Below are 24,498 nucleotides of genomic sequence, written 5' to 3'. Positions count from 1 at the left end.
AGTACAGGGATTTGTTAGTGAACAGCCAAGAATATAGTAACCAAAGAATGTTAAAATACATAGTATCTAGGGTGCAGTGATATAGCACTAGGATCAAATGGAATGTTGGTGAGTTAGCCGAAGACAAGAAACTGATGAAACAACATTACAGAGAAACTCAGTTAAAATGAGTATTTCATTTATCCTAAAGAGTGTAACAGAATGTGAGTTAATCAAAATAATCTCAAAACTTGAAGCATATCATATAAAAAGATGTTCTATTTTTCTTGTTATTTTTACAAAGAAAACATCAACCTGCAAGACTCCTATATCACATAGCTCATTAACAGCCCATTTGCAAGTTTTGATGAGGCCATGGAGAGAAGAGAAAATTATTTATGCCATTTTAAGCTGTGCTGTCAGGTAAGGCACATCAATAAGTCTGTAGATCAGTGTGTTTTGTTGTTGTCAAGTAGAAGTATTTTGTATGAGGAAGTAAGGAAATTAGGGCACCTTACAGTTGCTGGAAAGTTAGAGTGTAGCTATCCGATAGTGATTTAGTCAATATCATAAGCATCCCAGGCAGTCTTATGTGGCATGAAAACCTGACAGCTGGCTAGGACAAAGATGATGGATGTAGAGGGATTATGGGCAAAGTTTAAACTGATTGTAAATCAGGTTCTGGAGACATTGTGCATTAAGGGTGGAAAAGACTCGCTGAGGCTTAATAACCAAATTCTGAAAATGATGAGAAAATGGAGATTGTTGCAGTCTCAGTTCAAAAAAAAGAGTGCGCAAATATTGAAGGCAAAAGTTAAAAGTTAATAGAAATTCATGAGTCCATAAGAAGCATACCTCCATTGTTATGCCTTAGTGAAAGACCTTGCTGGGAGACAGAAAAATTTTTTGCAATACGTAAAATAACCAAACGGGTTGAAGGTTTCTATTCAGGCACTCGCTCATTGTCCAGTCTTGAGTGGCAATAGAAGGCAACAAAAGTAAAGCTGAAGTTTTGAATTTCACATTTAAGAAATCATTCATGCTGGAGGATCAGACACACATACCATCATTTGACTGTCATACAGACGCTCACATGGAGGACATAGAAACTGACATCCATGCATAGAGAAGCAACTGAAAGAGTTGAAAACAAATACATCACCAGGTCCAGATTGAATCCCAGTTTGGTTTTACAGAGAGTACTCTGCAGGATTGGCCCATTAATTACCAGTAGCCCGCATTTATAGCGGATCTCTGACCCAGCGTAAAATTCTATGTGACTGGAAAAAAATGCAGATATAAGAAAGGCTAAAGAATTGACCCACAGTTACAAACTGATACCTTTAACATCAGTTAGCTGCCAAATTCTTGAAAACCTACTGAGTCTGAATACACTAATTTCATTGGGACAGAAAATCTTCTGTCCACAAATCAGCACGGATTTAGAAAGCCTCACTCATGCGAAACTCAGCTTGCCCTTTCCTAACATAGTATCTTACAAACTATAGATGGAGGGCAACAGTCAGATCCCATACATACACCTAGAAAAGCATTTAACACAGTGCCCCACTACAGACTGTTGATCTAGGTCCAAGCACATGGTTTAGCTTCCCAGATATGTGACTGGCTCGAAGACTTCTTAAATAGCTGAACCCTGCATGTGGTCTTCAACGGTGAGTGATTATCAGAGACGAGAGTATCATCAATAGTGTCCCAAGGAAGTGTGATAAGACTGCTGTCATTCTCTATGTACATAAATGACCTAGCAGACAGGGTGAGAAGGAATCTGTGGCTGTTTGTTGATGATGCTGTGGTGTACAGGAAGGTGTGATCGCTGAGTGACTGTAGGAGGATACAAGATGGCTTAAAAAAATTTGTACTTGGTGTGATGACTGGCAGCTTGCTCTAAATGTAGAAAAATATGACTAGGAAAAACATCCTGTAATGTTCGAATACAGCATTAGGAGGAGGCAACTTGATACTGTCACTTGATTAAATATCATTGCAAAATGCAAGAAATGGAATGAGCATGTGAAACTGGTAGTAGGGAAAGTGAATCTTTGCCTTCATTTTATTGGGAGAATTTTGGGGAAGTGTAGGTCATCCATAAAGGTGGCAGCATATAAAATGCTAGTGTGACCCATCCTTAAGTACTGTTTGTCTGTTTGAGATCCCCACCAGGTCAGATTAAAGGAAGACATTGATGGAATCCAGAGCCATGTTTCACGGTACCAGTATATTCGATCAACATGCAAGGGTTATGGAGATGCTTTGTGAACTGAAATGGGAAGCCTGGAGGGAAGGTGGTGCTCTTTCCACGAGACACTATTGCACAAATTTAAGAACTGGTGTTTGAAGCTGACTGCAGAATGATTCTACTGCTACCAGCATACATTTCATGTGAGGATCATGAAGGTAAGATGTGAGAAATTAGGGCTCATATGGAGGCTTTTAAACAGTTGTTTTTCCCTTGCTTTATTTGTGACTGGAATAGGAAAGGAAATGACTAGTAGTGGGACAAGTTACCCTCCACCATGAACCATACGGTAGTTTGTGGTGTATGTATGCTGATGTAGACATACTTTTGGGTATAAACTCAGATCTGGCGTTAGATAAGGTAGCAGAAATTTCAGAGTCAACAGAGTTGATTGCTGCAGCGCAAAAGTGAGTTTGGACAATTCGTAGGTAGCAAAATTTGACAAGACACATCAGCGAGATAGGTCCCTATCAGAGACTACTCAGGTTTTACTAGCCACATTCTGAGGTAGCCGGACGGGTGTAGTGCCAGAATGGGAACTCGACATCTCAACAAAGGTCTGCAGCAAAGGTGGAGGCCACACTGGGCTACTCTTGCTCTCTGCGGAATGGGTCTTCTACTGATTCACAGCAGGCACAGAACACCATACTTAAACAGTGCCAGTTTCACTGCTGCGGGCATGGGAGTCTTGCCTGAATTGCTGGTTATCACACAAAAGGAGATAATACCCCTATTTCTTAGCAATTTGTGTGGCCTGCCATATGCCAGGACAATTAGCAGTTGTGTGCAGAAAACATCAATGAGCCATGCCAAAGGACAATGTCCATAAGCATGTTAGCAGGCCTATAGTCACACCATATTGTGGTATACTTGGAAATAACTGCGTTGGCATGAAGTTTCATTTAGACACAGGGGCCTCAGCCTACATAATGAAATTGGATACTTATCACCGACTATGCTGTCCCCCTTAACAGTGCTCTCCGTGACAAGTAGCATCTTATAGTGGGCAGCATATTCCCTTGTGGAGACAATTTCTAATCACTGCCAAGTACAAAAAATGTGGAATGCCATCTCACTTATTTGGGTTGTAAATTCACAACTGACAGTAAATATTTTTGACTTGATACTTTCACTGTTTTTTGGTTTGAAGTAGTTGATAAAGTTAACCTGGTCTCTCAGGCAGTGCCATTGAATTTCGGAGACATTGTTGCTGTTGTTTGATTAACTTTTTTTTTATGGTCTGGGTAGAGCCACCAATTTTGAGGCCCACATTACTTACATTGAAAATGTCAGTGGGTCATTTGTTCAGTCAAGCCCACCCTATGCCGTTTTGCTACGAGATATAAAATGACGGCAGAACCAGCAGATAGCAGGCTCTCAATGTGATGTCACCAGTTTCCTCAGTCCAATGGGCCACTCCACACTTGTAATACAGAAACCCAATGGCAGTGTTACATTCTGCACTGACTTTAAGCATAATACATCCCAAGGATTTTTTGGCTAAGTTGGCCGGCAGTCAGTATTTTTCCTAAATTAACCTCAGAGATGTGCACTTGTAGTTGGCTTTGGACACTGAGCCTCGTCAGATTTTAGTATTAAATATTACTTTCAAGATGTACCACTTTAATCAGTTCTCATTTGGGGTAGCTTCAGCTCCAGGAATATTCCAGCACTTTCTTGAGCAGCTTATCAAAGACATTCTGTGATTTTTCAATTATCTGGACGACACATGGAATACTGACTCTACGAGAGAATAGCATCTGCAAAATTTGCAGGCAGTTTTTTAGTGATCGTTAGACAATGAGCTGTATTACAAGTTGAAAAATTGAGTTTTTTGCTTCTTGTGTGCAACACTTTGGGCTGGTGTTAAGTAAGGATGGTATTGTGCCATAGGCAGAGCATCTTGAAGCAATTGACAAATAGCCACCTCCTAAGTATATTAGTTAGTTGCTGTCATTTTTGGGGTACGTAAAGTACATCCAAAAATTGTTCCATGGGCTGCTCACATATGTAATCCATTCGGTCAGCTTTAGTAAGAAAGGAGTGAAGTTGGAGTGCTTAAGGCATGTCAGATGTCATTATGGGATTTAAACCATCCCTCCCATTCTACTCTATGTTCAGCCACATGCACTACTTGTAAGCTACCATCTCTGGTTGCTGATGCATCCCAACATGGCACTGGTGTTGTTTCTCTCACATAAATCCCAATGGCTCAGAGCAGACTATTTTGTTTGTCTCAGAGACTTTGTTGGCAGTAAAGAGAAATTTTTTCCAGATTGAGAAAAAGGCCCTCATGATTGTACTCGGTGATTCAGGAGGAATGTCACAATTTGTGAGGTGATTTTATATGTTAAAATAAACTGAAAAAGTCCTGTGAACATGTGTCTGATTTTTTATCACTATGGAACTGGGGGAGGGGGGGGGGGGGGGAGGTGAACACTACACACATTCGTGAATGAATTTGAAGACAAGTGTGAATATTGCTCACAAAATTGCTGTATAGGCACTGTGGAGGATGGAATATCATGAGACAGATGACTGATCCATCCCAGAAGTGGCGTGGGGGTTCTCCAGCAGACAACAGGACTGTGATGTCACATTGACGCAATAGCTGCAATTGTACCAAGTTTGCAATAGCTGCAAGTGTACCCAGTTTGCAATCAAGGGTTAGGTTAGTTAGCATGAGGCTGTGTGCATGTCTTGCTAGGGTGTTGTTTAATTGAACAAGTCCATTGAGTCCGTGGATACCAACATGCCACATACATTCACCCATGCAGAATACACAGGAATGTTGTTTGTGTATGAGAACTGTAATGGTAGTTGTTGTGACTCACCGATCATTCAAAGTGCCGCCGTACGCGCGTCCTCTACGTGCAGCGCTGTCTGCCAGCCATGTAGCAGCTGCGCCACCTAAGCGGCCAGCTGAGCAGTGGCCGCTAGACTGGGACTCAGTGCTCATTCGAATGCTAACGTGTACACATGTCTTACTTGTCAACTTACTCTGTAACTTATATGTGTTGTTGTGTCGTTCCGAAATATATGTGTTAAACTTGAAGTTCTAACAATTGGCGATGAGGTAGTGGATTTTTCCTTTTCACCGTTGACTCACAGGGTTCCATGGCTTCTGTCGGGCAACTATTGAAAAATCTTCTTGAACAGCAAACGCTTCTAACAGCGGCGATTCGTGATTTCGTCGCGGCGTCAAATGCGGGGCGTTTCTCGGCGTTGGCTATACCTCCTTTTCCTCCTCACGACGAGACGGCGGAAGACTGGTCTGATTATGAAAAAAAGTCTTCAACAGCACTTCTTGGCATTTCATGTCAAGGACGAACAACCATGTAAGTCTCTGTTCCTTTCCTGGATTTCACCTCAAATGTATCGGTTGTCGCAATTGGCTCCTTTGAAGGATCCTGTGTCTTTGTCCTTTGCTGAAATGTGCTCACTTCTGTCTGTCTATTTTCAAAAGCAAACGCATGTGGTAGCCTCTCGTGTTGCCTTTATTGTTGTCAAAAACAGCCACATCAATCCTATCGCGCTTGGGCTGCTGAACTTCACGGCCTCAGTCGAAAGTGTCAATTTGTTACTGACGTTCGCAAAGAATCCTATGCCGATTCCGTGGTACGGGATGCTATTATCCGGTCGGTGCCCGACAAAGAAGTTCGGCAACGTGCCCTTCAGTTGGCAAATCCGACTCTAGATGAAGTTCTCTCCATTGTGCAGTCTTTTGAAATTTCTCACGCCGCTGGGGCACAAATAGAGGCGTGGGGTGATGTCGGGGAAATACAACCTCTGTGCGCTGTTGACGACGCGTGCGGCGCGTCCCCGCCGGCCGACGTGGCCGCAGTGCGCTCCCACGCACAGCCTTGGCCTAGCCGTAAACAACCCGCTAAGAAACTGCAGCAAAACCCCCGGCAACTTCCTTCATGTCCGCGGTGTTTTACGAAACATTCACGCGAGGATTGTTCCCAATGTTGGGCTGTGTGTCACAATTGCAAAAAGAAAGGTCATGTGTCTTCCGTTTGCAAATCCGACCACATACATGATGTTCATGAACATGACGCTGATTCTGATTCTGTGTTGTCTATCAATTGCACTTCTTCCCTTTCAGGGAAGTTATTCCTCACTGTCCAAATGCTTGGTCGAAATGTTTGCATGCAAGTGGATACCGGTTCTGCTGCCACTATAATTAATTCTCAGACATATCTTCAGTTGGGTTCTCCACTCCTGTCACCTGTCACTTGGCAATTACGGACGTACAATAAACAGAAGATTTCTCTCTTGGGACAGTTTAATGCTGAGGTATCTTACAAATCCATCGTTCGCACTGTTCCCATATTTGTGGTCGACCAGAGCAACACAGAAAATCTTTTTGGTTTCGATGCCTTTCGCATTTTTCAGTTCTCCATAGATGACTCTGTCAGTATTGTCTCTGATGCTATTCCTTATGCTCAACTGGATTCCTTGTTGACGACATTTTCGTCCCTTTTTTCTCCTGGGTTAGGTCGTGCAAATGACTTTGAAGCTCATATCACACTCAAACCCACTGCTCGGCCTAAGTTTTTTCGGGCTCGGCCCATTCCTGTGGCTCTTCATGATCGGGTAAAACGGGAGTTGGATCATCTCACTACTTCAGGGGTCTTGCTTCCTGTCACTTCCAGTGAGTGGTCCTCTCCTGTCATTGTCGTTGCTAAGCCAAATGGTGATATTCATCTCTGTGGCGATTTCAAAGCCACTGTAAATGCTCAATGCCTCATCGACACTTACCCTATGCCCCGTCCTGAAGAACTGTTCACTAAACTTGCTGGAGGCCAGTATTTTTCTAAAATTGACCTGTCAGAAGCTTATCATCAACTTCCTCTCGATGCTGCTCCCCGGCAGTTTCTGGTCCTTAACACGCCTTTTGGCCCCTATCAATACCAACGCTTGCCATTCAGGGTTGCTAGCACCCCTGCTCTCTTTCAGCGATTCTTGGAACAATTATTGCTCCCTGTCCCTGGGTGTATCAATTACATGGACGACATTGTTGTCACTGGCTCCACCACTGAAGAACATCTTCAAAATCTCCACACACTTTTTCATGTCTTACAGACTGCTGGTCCTAAGTGTAATCTTCAGAAATCACAATTTTTTCAGGCATCTATCACGTACTTGGGGTTTCAACTCTCTCGGGATGGTATTCGTCCGCTTCAACAAATTGCCGCTGTGATTGATGCCCTTCCTCGCCCTACATCTGTTAAGGAACTGCAGGCCTTCTTGGGGAAAATAGCATACTATCGCAAGTTTTTACCGTCTGCGGCTTCGGTGGCTCAGCCGTTGCATCGCCTGTTGCATAAAAACGTGCCTTTTCACTGGTCCGCGTCATGTGAAGTGGCTTTCCAGATATTGAAGACTATGTTGAAACAGGCCCCGTGCCTGGCTACTTATTGACCTGGCCAACATCTTGTTCTTGCCACAGAAGCCTCTCAATACGGGGTCGGTGCAGTCCTTGCGCACCGTTTTTCTGACGGTTCAGAACAACCCATTGCTTATGCCTCCAAAACGCTCACGGATGCCCAACAAAAGTATTCTCAAATTGAGAAAGAAGCTTTTGCCATCATTTATGCTCTTCATAAGTTTGGTGTTTTTCTCTATGGCTCAAAATTTCATCTTGTTACGGATCACAAACCACTTGTTTCCTTGTTTCATCCATCAACGTCACTTCCCGACAAGGCTGCACACCGCCTTCAGCGTTGGGCTCTTTACTTGTCTCGTTTCAATTATGAGATTCATTTCCAGCCAACGGCTCAACATGCAAATGCTGAGGCTCTGTCTCGCCTTCCCATGGGTCCTGATCAGGCATTCGATAAGGACGAACTTCTGTGTTTCCACCTGGATGTTGCCAAGCAGCAGGTTGTGGACGGGTTCCCCATCACTGGGGACAGGCTGGCGGCTGCTACGGGTTCTGACCCTACCCTCTCCCGGGTTTTACGCTGTATTCAGAAGGGTTGGCCAGATCGCCCGTCCGCTAAGACTTCTGATCCGTTGCGGAACTACTACACTTTGCGCTACCGCCTCACGGCTAGGGATGGTGTTATCCTCCTCTCCACTGATAATGCTTCGCCGCGTGTTGTGGTACCTGCGTCTTTGTGTGCTTCGGTCTTGCGCCTCCTTCACAAAGGGCACTGGGGTGTGTCTCGCACAAAATCTCTGGCGTGCCGTCATGTGTACTGGCCTGGCATCGACTCTGAAATAGCACACACGGTCGCTGCCTGCGGCCCTTGTGCGTCACAGGCCACTGCCCCAAAGTCATCTTTGTCACCGTGGCCTTTGCCTGAGAAGCCCTGGGAGCACATTCATGCTGACTTTGCGGGACCCTTTTTAGGTACTTATTGGCTCCTCGTAATTGACGCTTACTCTAACTTTCCTTTCATTGTCCGTTGCACGTCGCCTACCACCGCAGCAACCACCAGTGCTCTCGCCCGCATTTTTTCTTTGGAAGCCCTCCCCTCTACTCTTGTTACTGATAATGGTCCGCAATTTGCCTCTTCCGAATTTGCGGATTTTTGTGCTTGTCACGGCATTACGCATGTCATGGCCCCACCGTTCCATCCACAATCCAACGGTGAGGCTGAACGACTGGTCCGCACATTTAAGGCTCAGATGCGGAAACTTCTGACTTCTTCTGCTGCTGCTGATGCGCTTCTCCAGTTTCTGGCGTCTTACCGTTTCACCCCCATGGGCGACCACAGCCCGGCTGAGCTCTTACATGGCCGACAGCCCCGCATGCTGCTTCATCTTCTGCGGCCTTCCACCCCACAGCCGCGGGTGCCTTCACTTGGCCGGTTCACCGTCGACAACCTTGTCTGGGTATGGGGATATGGCAGGCGGCCAAAATGGAGCCCAGGCCGCATCTTAAGACACCGTGGCAGATGCCTGTATGAAACCCAGACAGACATGGGTGTTGCAGTGCGTCATTTGGACCAGCTTCGGCCTCGGGTGCCAGCAACGCCTGTTCCTAATGCCGCCACACCACCTTTGGCTCTACCTGACACTCGGGATCTTGGCATCTTTCAATACTCACAACACAGCCCTCCTACCGTCATCGCGATGCCAGCACCAGAACGGATGCCACCAGGAGATGTGCCCATGCAGGAACCGGAGGACCATCCTCTGTCAGAGCAAATCTACTCGCCTCCTCCTCCAACGGACGCCAACACATCGCCCATGTCTCCTGTCATATCAACTGGACTTGCCGCAACGGGCAGATTGGTCCATGGGGCCCCAGCAGATTCGACCCCTACGTCTCCTGTAATCTCGACCCATTATCATCGGGGACACTTCCGTCCGTACGGGAAGCCTCCTCCTCGAGACTTTACGGCGAGTCAAACAACGCCTATGGATGTTAGACATCTCCAGGACACCTCCATCAAGACCAGTGCAACAATTTCAAAGGGGGGAAAAGTGTTGTGACTCGCCGATCATTCAAAGTGCCACCGCGCAATTACGCGCGTCCTCTACGTGCGGCGCTGTCTACCAGCCATGCAGCAGCTGCACCACATTAAGCAGCCAGCCGAGCAGCGGCCGCTAGACTGGGACTCAGTGCTCATTCGAATGCTAACGTGTACACATGTCTTACTTGTCAACTTACTCTGTGACTTATATGTGTTGTTGTGTCGTTCCGAAGTATATGTGTTAAACTTGAAGTTCTAACAGTAGTGCCTGTGCAGCTGTGATAGAATACTAGAGACAATTCCCTGATTGACAAACTCTTTGTGCCATGGTATTTCCTATTGTTTTTCAGACATTACATGAATCTAGAACACTACCCAGTGTACATGTAACATCAGAACATGAGACCATCCATTCAGTTGAGGAAAGGGAAGACATTATTGCAAGGGTACAATGACGTCCAACCACCAGTACACCATCACCTTGATATTCCACAAATGTGAGTGAGGCGTATGTTACATTCTGAGGGCTTGTACCCAATGCATGCACAGACCTTGCAACATCTGCATCCAAGCGACTCAGTAAGCAGACAACAATTTTGTGAGTGGTTCACTGTACACAGAGATGTCATGCAATACACTTTACTTACAGGTTGATGCTATGTCTACATGCAGTGATAACAGGAACACTTGCAATTCTCATGCATGGGTGATGTAAAATTCACATGACACTAGGGAAACAAGATTCCAAGTTGGGTTCTCAGTGAACTCCTGGTATGGTGTGGATGATGTCCTGGTGACAGGGTCTGTATTCCTGCCAAATCGCATACAGCTGTAGCATACATCATTTCCTGATACGCCTACCTCCGCTTTTGGCAGACATGGAATTACAGCAACAGCAAATGTACCTGCAACATGATGGATCACCAATTCACTGTACCACAGAGGTATCCCAGTATCCGAAAAACACATTTCCTCAATGGTGGATTGGCTTTGGCAGATCAATTAACTGGCCTGCCAGATCACCACACCTAACCTGCTTATGGGGCTGGTTAAAGTGGGATGTATACACTACTAAGATGGGTACACGTGAAGAACTTGTCAGCCACATCACTGATGTTGTTGTCCACATTAAAGATGATGTTTGATGGGCAATGCATCACACCGTCCAACATGTTAACAAGTGCATTGAGATGAATGAGAGGCTTTTTGAAGCCCTCTTGTAGGATGGGTAAGTCATCTGTCCCACTGTTCTTCTATCCACCACAGTGCCTGCACAACATTTCGGTAAGTAATATTCACACTTGTCTTCATAATCATTTGTGGATGTGTGTAATCTTCAACCCATGCCAATTCTGTAACAATCAAAAATTAGACACATGTTCATAGTACTTTTTGGTTTATTTTCACATACAGAATCTATTCACTTGTCATATGACATTCCTGTTTGGTTCCTGGTCCAAGCTCCTGAACAGAACAGCACAGCATTTACAACATTGGGTCTTGTGTATGAGTAGTCATTCTTATGACATCCACTAATGCCCCACCTTCCAGCACATGAATGTGGACACTTTGCCATGGTTACCAGTGAGTTCTGATGTCTATTTCAACAACCAGGAGCAATATATTTTGTGATGGGTCAGAACCTTCAGGATACCCTAAATAAATTTCCATTGACAGGTAGATGTAGTGTTTCTTGATTTCAGAAAAACATTTGGCTCAGTATCACACCTATGCTCATTGACATAAGCACAATCATATGGTACCAGGTGAAATTTGTGACTGGGTTAAGGACTTTGTGATAGGGAGGACACAGCATGTTATCTTGGATGGTGAGTCATCATCAGATGTAGAAGTAACTTCTGATCTGCCCCAGGGAAGTGTGTTGGGACCCTTGCTTTTCATGTTGTATATTAATGACCTCGCAAACACCATTAACACAGTAAAATCAGGCTTTTTGCAGATGATGCAGTTATTTATAATGAAGTACTATCTGAGAGAAGCTGTATAAATATTAAGTCAGAAGTTGGTAAGATTTCAACGTGGTGCAGAGACTGGTAACTTGTTCTAAACATTCAGGAATGTAAAATTTTGCACTTCACAAAATGAAGAAATGTTGTATCCTAGAATTATAATATGAGTGAGTCACTGTTTGAATTAGCCAACTCATACAAATATCTTGGTGTAACATTTTCTAGGAATATGAAATGTAGTGATCACATATCCTCAGTCATGGGTAAAGCAGGCGGTAGACTTTGGTTTATTGGTGGAATACTGGGGAAGTGCAAACAGTCTACAAAAGAGATTGTTTACAAATCAGTTGAGTGACTGGTTCTAGAATACCACTCACGTGTGTGGGATCCACACCAGATAGGACTAACAAGGGATATTGAATGTATACAGACAAATCAGCACAAATGGGCACAAGTTTCTTAATCTGTGGGAAAGTGTCACAGAGATACTGAAGAAACTGAACTTCAGACTGTTGAAGATAGATGTAAACTATCCTGAAAAGATCTACTAAATAAGCTTCAAGAACTGTCTTTAAATGATGACTCTAGGAATAAGCTACAACCACCTACATATCGCTCATAGAAGGATTGTGAGGATAAGGTTAGAATAATTATTGGATGCACAGAGGCACTCAATCATTCTTCCTTCACTCCATACATGCATGGAACAGGAAGAAACTCCAATAACTGGTAGAATGGGACGTGCTCTCTCCCATGCACCTCATGGTGGTTTGCGGAGTAGAGATGCAGATGTAGGTGTAGGTGTAGATGTAGACAGCTTGGGAAGTCACTCCAGCTGTGGCCAGTGATCTACTCTCGTTCAGAGTCATTACATTTGTCCATCAGGGATGGTCAGAGCTTTTCCCACAGTGTCAGACCCACTGCTGCGGATGTATTCCAGACTTCATGGTAGACTCAGTACTTTTGTTGGTGTCCTACTACCAGCTACAGAAGATCAGAACTGCTGCATTATTATTCTGCCATCAATGCGACATTGCATCTTGACTCTCATTGGGAGATGTCACAAATGAAAGTGCTGGCCTGGTGACATGTCTACTGGCTAGCAATTAATTCTCCCATCACGGACCCAGTGTGTGTCTGTTCAGTGTGTGCCCTCAATCAGGCAACTCCACCACAATAATTTTCTCCATGGTTTGCACTAGAGAATGCTACAATTTGGGTGTTAGCTGCCATTTTCACTATGAAGGGTGCACTGTGCAGCTTGATTTTAGACAATAGTCACCAATTTGTGTCAGACAAATTTGAAGTGTTCTGCCATTGGAATGGTATTTAGACCAGCCCACCACACAATTCCATCTGGCATCAAATGCAGAGGTCAGTTGGTTTGTCAAAGCACTCAAATAGCAAGTGAAAGAAAAAAAATTTTAAGTTCTCTAGAGAGAGGCTCCTCACTTTTATCTTTCCTATCTGGCCACCCTCGGCCAGCTCTTGTTCTTTTCCGACCCTGACGCTATTAGGTTTCGAGGGCTAGGGGTCTTTCATTTTCCGACCTATACTTCTCATGCAGCGTCTGACCCGGAGCGGGCGGCTGCAAAAGGCGTCTGTATCCTATGTTAGGGGCGGCCTCCAGAACTTCGGAAGGCAACGGAATACCACCGCAGATTATCTTCCCTGCATAATGCAGTCTCCATTTTATGCACAAAAAATGGCTTCCTCTCATGTGAAATCAGTGTCCGGAGGTAAAATAGTCCCCCATTCGGATCTCGAGGGGGGGGGGGGGGGGGGGAACTAGAAAGGAGGCAAAAAATCAAAACGAGAATTGGTACCTGGAATGTCAGAACTCTGCTACAAGCAGGAATACTAGAAAACCTTAAAAGAGAGATGGAAAAGAATCATATGGACCTCGTAGGAGTTGCTGAGGTAAGATGGAATGGACATGGAGAGTTGCAGTCAGATGAATATGTATTCTACTACTCAGGAGGAGAAGTAAAAGGAATTAATGGATTAGGAATGATTATGACAAAAGAATTGGCTAAATGTGTGGAATATGTAGACTATGCAAATGACCGGGTTATTGGCACAAAAAGATTTACTGATTGTCCAGGTATATATGCCAACTTCAGATCATGATGACCAAATTGTAGAGGAAACGTACAATGTAATAGAGAGAATAATGGACGAAAATAAAAAATGCTGCAAAATAGTAATGGGAGACTGGAACGCCATTGTGGGAGAAGGGAAAGAGGGAAACATAGTAGGCAGTCATGGTCTTGAAAAGAGAAATGACAGCGGTGAATGGTTAATTGACTTCTGCAGGGAAAGGCAGCTGATAGCAGCAAACACATGGTTCAAGAACCATAAGAGGAGGCTCTACACTTGGAAATCACCAGGGGATAAATACAGAAACCAAATCGATTTTATACTGGTAGAAGAAAGATACAGGAATGGAATCAAGAAGGTGCACACATTACCAGGTGCAGATATTAATAGTGACCACAACTTACTTATGGCAGAAATAGAAATAAGAATGAAAAAACTGAAAAAGGCGACAATGGTGAAGAAGTGGGATCTAGAGAAGATAAGGTCCAACAACGAACGAATTACAGAAATGCTGTCTGGGGACTTTCTAAACACATTACGAGACAAAGAAGCACCTGATAATGCCAACGAGTACTGGAATATGCTGAAAGAAGGAATCATTAAAGCAGGACAGCAAAATATAGGATATGTAAAAGGGAAAAGGTCAAAAAAACCATGGGTCACACAAGAAATGATTTCCAAGATGGAGGAGAGAAGAAAATTGAAAAACAAGAACACTGAAGATGCAAGAAAGATATACCGAAGGTTAAATAACGAACTGCGAAGAGAAACAGAGCAGGCTAGGAAAAAATGGCTAAAAGAGGAATGTGATGAAATTGAAGAACTGGACAGGAAGGGAAGATACGACTTACTATACAACAGAGTAAAGACTATGACATGGGAACAAAACAGAGCAGGAAGTGCTACTATGGAAATTTTGAGTAAAGACGAAGAGGTAGTGTACAAAGATCGTGACGATGTCCTCCAGAGATGGGAAGAATATATAAAAGAGCTGTATGCCACAAATAGCAAACCAGAAACTCTGGAACTTGAATCACACAACAGTGTAAGTGATGAAGAGAAAGGACCGACCATTATAATGGAAGAAGTAAAGTCTGCCATTGCTGCAATGAAAAATGGCAAAGCAGTAGGTACAGATACAATACCAGGAGAAATACTAAAATGCTCGAACCACAATGGAATAAGAGAAATATTGAGGTTATGTAATAAAATATATGACAGTGGTGAATGGCCTGAGGACTTTTTGACAACAGTAATGATTCCATTACCGAAAAAACAAGGAACCAAGAAATGCAGCGAGCACAGGACAATCAGCCTCATTTCACATGCAGCCAAAGTGATGTTAAGAATAATTAATAAAAGACTTGAAAAAGTAATAGAGGAGAATCTCGGCGAGGAGCAGTTTGGCTTTAGACGGAATACGGGCACCAGAGATGCAATAGGGCTCCTACGAATCTTGGGAGAAAGGTTTATTGAAAAAGGAAGAGACCTATATATGTGCTTCATCGATTTAGAAAAGGCATTTGACAATGTGGTTTGGGACAAGCTGGCGACTATTATGAGGGAAAAGAGAGTGGACTGGAAAACCAGAAGACTTATAAACTCATTATACCTTAATCAAAAAGTTTCAGTTAAAGTGAGAGGAGAAAGTACAAATTGGATCAGACTAGGGAAAGGAGTAAGACAAGGATGCTGTTTATCACCTACTCTTTTCAACCTGTACTTGGAAAATATGATTGACCAATGCTCATTAGATGACAAAGGAGTAGAAATTGGAGGAAGAAGAGTAGGATGCTTGAGATTTGCTGATGACATGGTCCTTCTAGCCACAGGGGAAAAAGAATTACAGGATTTGGTGGACACCATTGCAACTAACGGAAAAAAATATGGAATGAAAATTAACACAAATAAAACAAAAGTATTGGCAATAGGAGGAAATAAGGAAATAGAAATTGTGCTGAATGGAGAAACACTAGAACAGGTGCAAAATTTTAAGTATCTTGGAAGCAGGATAGACACCGACTGGAAGTGCATCACAGAAATTAAAACAAGGATAGCAATGTCAAAAGAGGCGTTTTATAAGAAAAGGAGAATCTTCTGCAGCGGTCTGGACAGAGAACTCAGAAAGAGACTCATAAAATGTCTTGTATGGAGTGTTCTTCTATATGGCGCTGAAACATGGACTATGAGGAAAAAAGACAGAGAAAGGCTGGAGGCTTTTGAGATCTGGACATGGCGGAAGATGGAAAGAATAAGTTGGATGGACAGAGTAAAAAATGAAGAGGTACTGAGAAGAGTGGGAGAGAAAAGACAGTTACTAGATGTAATAAAGAGAAGAAAAAGAAATTGGATTGCGCATATATTAAGAAAGAATGATGGACTGATAAAAACAGTTTTAGAAGGTTATGTAGAAGGGAAAAGGAAGCGAGGAAGGAAGAGATTCCAGATACTGGATGACATGATGGACGGTACAACATACAGCAGCCTTAAGAAGGAAGCAATGGATCGCAGAAAATGGAGAGGCAAAGGACCTGCTAATATAGCAGATAACTGATGATGATGATGATGAGAGAGGATGCTTTGTCCAGTTGTTTGGCATCTTATCAAGCAAATCCAATCAGTGAATGCAGTGTGGCTGAGGTGCTGCAATGTTATCAACCTCATGGTTTCATGACATATTGCACCCAGTGCTGTGCGCATCTGGTCCCAGTGATGTACCATGGTTTCTACAAGATACAAATTTTTGGGCGAAAACTGGGATGGATCTAAGGCTTTGTGTTGGGAAATAAGGAGTGACAACTTTATATTGTTGCATTGGGTCAGTGGCTCCTAATGTGCCACACTAACCAGCAATGCCTGCCTCAAACTGAGGTGAGCCACAAACGAGATATGCCATCAGCATTCGTGCTGATGGAAGGGCCCAACCAATTCTCACTCCATGCACTGAGCAACACCTGCTGACGTACCCACCGCAGGTACACAGCTCGCAATATAAATTGCACCCTCGTTTGGTGAAATCCACCATCAAGAGTACTGTTTGAAAGGAGGGGAGATGGGAGGGGGGGGGGGGGGGGGGTGAGAATCTGTTGGAAGTGGAGTACCTCCCTCCACCATTGCAGTAGCTGACACTGGTTTGCCTGCCCTCCCCCCCTGCCCTCCCCCCCCCCCCCTTTTCACCCTTCTGTCCTCATGAGCACTCAGCCTTCAGCCTTGGAACATCAACTCGTTACTAACCCAATGTCACCCATGACATCCCAGTGCTGAGCATCCAGATGGAGATTCCTGTCACCACCCATCCTTTAATTTGGTGACTCTGGCACAGGCCTGGGCTTTTTTGGCCCTGCGTGCCCTCTTAAAGGGAGGACTCAGGCATGTCAGAGAAGAGTTATTCATTACTAAAAGTCAGAGTGATCTGTAAATTCACCATAAGCAATGCAAGTGTCATATACACTGGGCAAAACCTCTGGAATCATAACTTTCCTGATTTAGCTAATACTAGTGCCAGTCCAATTCTTGTTTAGTCAGTCTAAGCTTGTTTGCATTTGTGTTGTTAATTCTCCATGCTGTTGTGCTTTCTTAGTTCCAAGTTTGTCCTTGCCCATGCTTTCAGACTCTCTGCTTGCCAGTTAGACAGACACTCAGTGTTTATCGAGGTGCCACGTACAATCATACTCCATGCACATTCTGAGTGTGTTAATGGATGCAATTCTCTCACAGTTCTCTCTGATATAACAAATACTTTTCTATATTGCAGTATATTAGTGGTGATAAATGTTTATACAGTAATATTTATTATGCTACGTGTATATATTCATTATCTGTGTACATGTACAAAAAGTGACGGTGTCCAAGGTAGTAAAATTATTATGGATAAATAAAGATTATTATCTTCTACCCCCTTATGAAGGAGAACCTTCAGGAATGTAAGTTAACAGGAATAACTAGCTTCTGGAATCTATGTATTCCTGTGAAGTATACTAAAAACAAATCATACTACTGCTTATCTGTTGTTGTTGTTGTTGTTGTTGTTTTCAGTCCAAGGACTGGTCTGATGCAGCTCTCCATACTGCTCTATCCTGTGCAGGCCTCATCATCTCCAAGTAACTACTCAGACCTACGTCCTTCTGAATCTGCTTACTGTATTCATGTCTTGGTCTCCATCTACGATGTTTACTCCCCATGCTTCCCTAAACTGGTGATTCTTTGATGCCTCATAATGTGTCCTACCAACTGATCCCTTATTCTAGTCAGGATGTACACAAATTTCTCTTCTCTCCAATTCCATTCAGTACATCCTCATTAGTTACATGCTCTACCCATCTAATCTACAGCATTCTTCTGTAGTACACATCTCAAAAGTTTCTATTCTCTTCTTGTCTAAACAGTTTATCATCTATGTTTCACTTCCATAGATGGCTACACTCCATACAAATACTTTTGGAAAGGACTTCCTGACCCTTAAATCTATACTCGCTGCCAACAAAATTCCCTTCTTCAGAAATGCTTTCCTTGCCATTGCCAGTCTACATTTTAATGCTCCCTACCTCAACCATCATCCATAATTTTACTTCCCAAGTAGCAAAACTCATCTAATATTTTAAATGTCTAATTTTCTAATCTAATTCCTTCACCATCACCTGATTTAATTTGACTACATTCCATTATTCTCATTTTGCTTTTGTTGATGTTCATCTTATATCCTCCTTTCAAGGCACTGTCTATTCTATTTAACTACTCTTCCAAGTCCCTCGCCATCTCTGACAGAATTAACTTTCATTGGCAGTGTCAAAGTTTTTAATTTTCCTCCCTGGACTTTAATTCCCACTCCAAATTTGTAATGCTTATCTACTAAGTACTAATTATGGGAATTATTACTTTACACATCTACATCATACTCCACAAGCCACCTAATGGTGTGTGAAGAGGGCACTTTTGGTACCACTATCTGATCCCTCCAACCCTGTTCCACTCGTTAATAGTGCGTGGAAAAAATGATTGTCGGTAAGCATCTGTATTGGCTCTAATTTCTGAAAATATCTTCTCGTAGTCAATATGCAAGCTATATGTGGGGGGAAGTAATATGTTGTCAGACTCCTCCTGAAAAATGGTGTCCTTAAATTTCAATACTAAATCTCTCTGTGATGCACAATGCCTCTCTTGTAACATCTGCCAATGGAGTTTGTTTAGCATCTCTGTAACGCTCTCCCAACAGCTAAATGATCCCATTATGAAACGCACTGCTCTTCATTGGATCTTCTCAATCTCCTCTATCATTCCTACCTGACAGGAATCCCAGACAGGTGAACAATACTCAATCAGGTGAACAAGCACCTCATAAGCCACTTCTTTCATGGATGAGTTACATTTCCTTAAGATTCTTCTGATGAATCTGAGTCTGATGTCTGCTTTTCCCACTATCTGTTTTATATGGTCAGTCCACTTAAGGTTGCTCTGGATAGTTACGCCTAGATATTTTATGGCAGATACTGACTTCAAGTGCTTGTCATTAACAGTTTTGCTGTACAATAGTGGATTTCTTTTCCTTTGTATGTGCAATATGTTACATTTATTTATGTTCAGGGTCAACTGCCAGAATCTGCACCATTCCTCAATTCTCTGCAGGTCGTTCTGCAAACTTTTACTATCTTCTGGCATTGCTACTTTGCTCTGGATATTACTTTTACATCTGTTGATTTAGTTCTGTTAAAAGAGCTGAGTTCTATCTGCAAGAAGATCTTGAATCCAATGGCAGGTCTGCTCCGACACTCCATAAGCTCATATTCTTTTCATTAAATGGCAATGCAGGATTGGAAGTCAAATGCCTTACTGAAATCAAGGAACACGGCATCATCCTGAGTGCCGTTGTCCACTGCACTGTGGATCTTATGGAGGAACAGGGCGAGCTAAGTTTCACAGGATCTCTGTTTGCAGAATCTACGTTGATTCTTACAGAGGAGATGTTCATTTTCCAAGAACATCATAATTCTTGAGTATAAAACATGTTCCATAATTCTACAACAGATTGATATCAATGATATAGGTCTATAATTGTGTGGATCTGTCTTAAGGCCTTTCTTAGTCGTTAGGTACCTTCTGTTGCTCAAGCGATCTATGATAAATTACAGCTAGGGGGGGAGAAAGTTATTTTGCATAATCTTTATAGAATCTTATAGGTATCTCATCTGGTCCTGAAGCCTTTCCACTACTAAGCGATTGCTGGTGCTTTTCAATTCCGAGATCAGTTATCTCAATATCTGCCATTTCAACATTCCCACGACAATTGAAAGGAGGACAGTGTTACGATCTTCCGCGGTGAAACAATTTCAGAAGACCGAATTCAGTATTTCGGACTTCCCTCTGTTATCTTTCGTTTCAGTGCTGGTGTGGTTGCTGAGAGAATGAATAGATGTTTCTGATCCACTTACTGATTTTACATATGACCAAAATCTCTTAGTGTTTTTACTCAGGTCGGTTGACAACATCTTACTTTCAAAATCATTGAACACTTGTCTCATTGCTCTCCTTACATTCATTTTCACTTCGTTCAGCTTTTGTTTGTCAGCTAGGTTTTTACTTCTCTTGAATCTGAGATGAAGTGCTCTTTGTTTATGTAGCACTTTTCTAACATCTTTCCCACCCCTTAAAATCTTACTCAGAACATACTTGCCTAGGGCATATTGAACAATGCCTTTGAATTTTTTTCCTTTGTTCTCCACATCTTCGTCCTCATCATCGAATATTTGATGCTGACTGCTGAGACTTTTTGAAATTTGTATACTGTCACCCTTGCTGAGCAAATATATCTTCCTACCTTTCTTAACATTCCTTGTAGGACCCATCGTCATAGATGCTGCCACAGCCTTATGATCACTGATACCTTCCTCTCCATTAGCTAATTCGATAAGTTCAGGTCTGTTTGTTGCCAGGAGGTCTAAGACGTTACCCTCACGAGTTGGTTCTGTAACTATCTGCTCAAGGTAATTTTCGGACAAGACATCCAGAACAATGCCACATGATTCCCTGTCTCTGGCACCAGTTTTGATGGCATAACACTCTCAGTCTATACCTGGCAAGTTGAAGTCACCCCCTATTACGATGGCATGATCAGGAAAATTACTAACGATATTCTGCAAGTTCTGTCTGAAGTGCTCTACAACTACAGATTCTGACCCAGGTGGTGTATAAAAGCATCTGATCACCATTTTTGACCATTCTTTGATACTCAGTTTCACCAAGTTTAATTCACATTTGGAATCTGTGATAACCTTGCTAGATTTTGTCAAATTTTTTACTGCAATAAACATGCCGCCACCACTGGCGACTAATCTACCCTTATGATAAACATCCCAGTCTGAACTTAGGATTTCATTTCATTGATATCTGGTTTCAACCAGCCTTCTGTTCCCAATACTATCTGTGCATTATAACCTTCAGTAAGCGATACTCATTCTGGGACCTTTCCTTGGATGCTCCTGTAGTTTACTAAAATCATATTAATTTTTTCTGTCTCTGATATGCGATGACCAAGATTCTCTGAGGTCATTGTGGTTGATTTAACAGGCAAATCGTCTTTTCTCTAACATAAAAAAGGCCAATGTGCATTCCATACATACCTCGCTACCCTAGCAGCCGCTTCCTGCTTGTAGTGCACGCCTGATCTATTAAGGGGAATGCTACAATTCTGCACCCGATAGCGAAGGTCCAGAAATTCACATCCAATGCCGTCGCAAAGCTATCTGAGCCTCTCATTTAGACCTTCCACTCTACTCCAAAACAGAGGACCGTGATCAACCCTGGGTATGATGCTACAAATAGACAGCTTAGTTTGCACCCCATGTGCATTGTTAGTTGCCTTCACCAAATCAGGCAGGCACCGATAGGAGTCGAGGATGGCCTCAGAACCCAAGTGGTAGGCATCATTTGTGCCAACATGTGCCACTATATGCACCTGGTACCCTCGATAGCCGCCGGCAGGACCTCCTCCACATCACGGATGAGACCTCCCGGCAAACATACTGAATGCACACTGGAATTTTTTCCCACCTTGCCTGCTGTGTCCCTGAGAGGGCTCCATCACCTGCCTAACATTGGAGCTCCCAATGACTAGCATACCCACCCTCTGTACTTGTCCAGACTGGGCGAGAAAACTGACAGCTGACCCAACAGAAGAGAAGTTATCACCAACACTGGATAGTACCTCGTACCTGTTGCTAAGACGTAGGGAGCCAGCCGCACGGCCTGCTCCCTCTTTCGCCTTCCACTCAGTGACACACGAACTCACCACAGTCTGCCACCCACTCTGGAGTGAGGACAGACTGGTCAGATGTTGCGTATCGGATGTTGCAGTGACATCCGGGTCACCAGGGGATTCCAATGGCGCCAAATGTGCCACAGGTCTTGTCACTGGTACCCCAATGTCACCACAACTTCGAGCATTAGCTAGAAGCTTGTCGACGGTAGCCAACACAGCTTCCAGCTGTTTACGTACAGCAGCCAACTCTCCTCGTGTCCACTCACAGGCACAGTCCCTAGCCATATTGTACTGTGTATAAAATAGATATAAGGTCTCAGATGGCACAACTGAGTTTGAAAATATATGAAAGGAGAATATAGTAACACTAAAAGTTGCTGAGCAGATTTCTCACTGTACTCTGAGACTGCAAGCTGTTAAACAGAAATAAATTTCTCTACTGAAGTTGATGTATTTATTACAAACCCTGTTTGCCAAAAAGTTACTGCACGAGATAAATATTCAAACTAGAATGCACTGATCTAAACTGTGTGCTGCCTACTAGCACAAAATTAAAAGTTAGTGGCGTGACGGAGTTTCTGGTGATGGGAAAATTTACACTAGGAAGCTGCCCTACACAAGGATATTCACAAGACTTATGCAACAACAAAAACTACAATTAATTTTCTAACCACTTGTCTACACAGTAAAACACACACATACAGTTCACCTCTTTTCAGAAGCATGTGAACAAAAAACAAAGACTAAAATAATTTACAGTTTATCAGACAAGTGCTGCTGCTGTTGTCTGTCGACGTGTATATTGCTCTTCTCCCCACATCATTCCACTGCTGTTTTTATAAAGCAAAGGATTTACACAGGTTACTATCAGCTATCTACATGCTGGCAAAGTCAAGGTCTGTTTACTTAAAAATTTCATGTCAAATGGAACTATATGTTTCCAGAGAGCTTTTCAGATCTCAAGCATCTATGATGTATACACACAGACTGAAGTGACGAATGAAAATTTGTACCAAGGCCACAATTTAACCTGGCTCTCCTGTTCACTAGGCAGATGCACTAACCACTAGGATGCCCTAGCACAGTGGCTTTCCACAACTGCATGGACTACCCTAGCGTGCCTCTCTCCTCAATGCAGATTCTCATTAACATCTCAGCCCACTCGGTATTCCTCCTAAACTCAAACAGCATTGCAGAGGCTTCCCAACTGTATTTCTTTTATGTAAGGTGGAGTTGTTTCAAAGTTCAATTTTTAGGCTGGTATCACTTGTCAACATTTTGAGCTGGGCAACAGGAATATTCTGCCTAGATGGGTTTATCAAAATGCTTTCTGCTGTGGCTATATAGTGTGCACTCAGAAGAAACTAGAATGCCTTGTATGGAAGCACCCATACTCAGAGCTAAGTGAATGAAAGAAACAAAGACATTTATTTCCTTGTGAAACATTAGTTCAAAAGATTCTGGAATGTAGGATTTGTTAAAAATTTTCTGGTGAATAATAAGGTCAAATTTGAATGATTATCTTAATGAGTGAAGCCATTCAATACTAGAGAATGGAAACAGACTTACAAGGAAAGACCAACTATGGTAGCTGGCATAGTTTTCAAGCAGATTTGGGAACAGCTACTTGATAAAAGCATTGAAGCTGAAGAGTATAGAACACTTATGCTAAATGAAAAATCAATGATGAAGATGATCTTGAAAGTGGGTTCTAATGTATTCCTAGGAGCCTGACAATTCACATTCATTCACTTTTTCCACTAATTTTATTGGGGGGAAAAATCATAGTTTGCTTTTGTGCAGCCACTGTTGCAGACTTATCAACTATTGTCAGTGTTTCCCTTTTCGTTTTGCCTATACTGGAATCCATCATTACAAGGATTGTATCATCAGCATACATTATCATTTTGTTGGACCATGATGTTCATAGAATCATTCATATATAGCAGAAAAAAAAGAACCCAGGACAGAATGTAAGGCATTTGATCAGCAGTTATTTACAGTGACTGCTTGTTTCCTACCTAACAGACATGATAGTTTATTTTCTTTTATTCAACATTATTCAAAGGTAGATATTAAAATACCATGTGATACTGTGTCAAATGCTTTGATAAGATCAAGAAGCATAGCTCAGGTAAAAGAATTGTTTTCAAAACATTTGAGAACATCTGTAACCAATGATTCCACAGATTCAGTGGTGTATAGACCAGGCCTAAGGCCATATAGCAAAGAGGAGATTAGCTTATTATTCTCAAACTAGCAAAATAGTTGATCTTTCATGCAATGTTCTCATTTAGGGCATTTTCATCTCTCTTCTTATAAAGAAGGACAATAATTGTGGATTTCAGGACAGGAAATCTTTGATCTTGAAACATGCAGTTTATAAAGTATTGATGGTGCACACAGCAGTTTAAATATACGGTAAATAACTTCCCTTAGGGAAGTGGCAGCAAGGGGTAGGAAGGAATACCAGATGCACTCATTGTGCCAGGGGGCCTCATTCAAAATGTT

The sequence above is a fragment of the Schistocerca cancellata genome, chromosome 3 (assembly GCF_023864275.1).
Source record: "Schistocerca cancellata isolate TAMUIC-IGC-003103 chromosome 3, iqSchCanc2.1, whole genome shotgun sequence".
Lineage (NCBI taxonomy): Eukaryota > Metazoa > Arthropoda > Insecta > Orthoptera > Acrididae > Schistocerca > Schistocerca cancellata.
Note: the sequence above shows the minus strand (reverse complement) of the source record.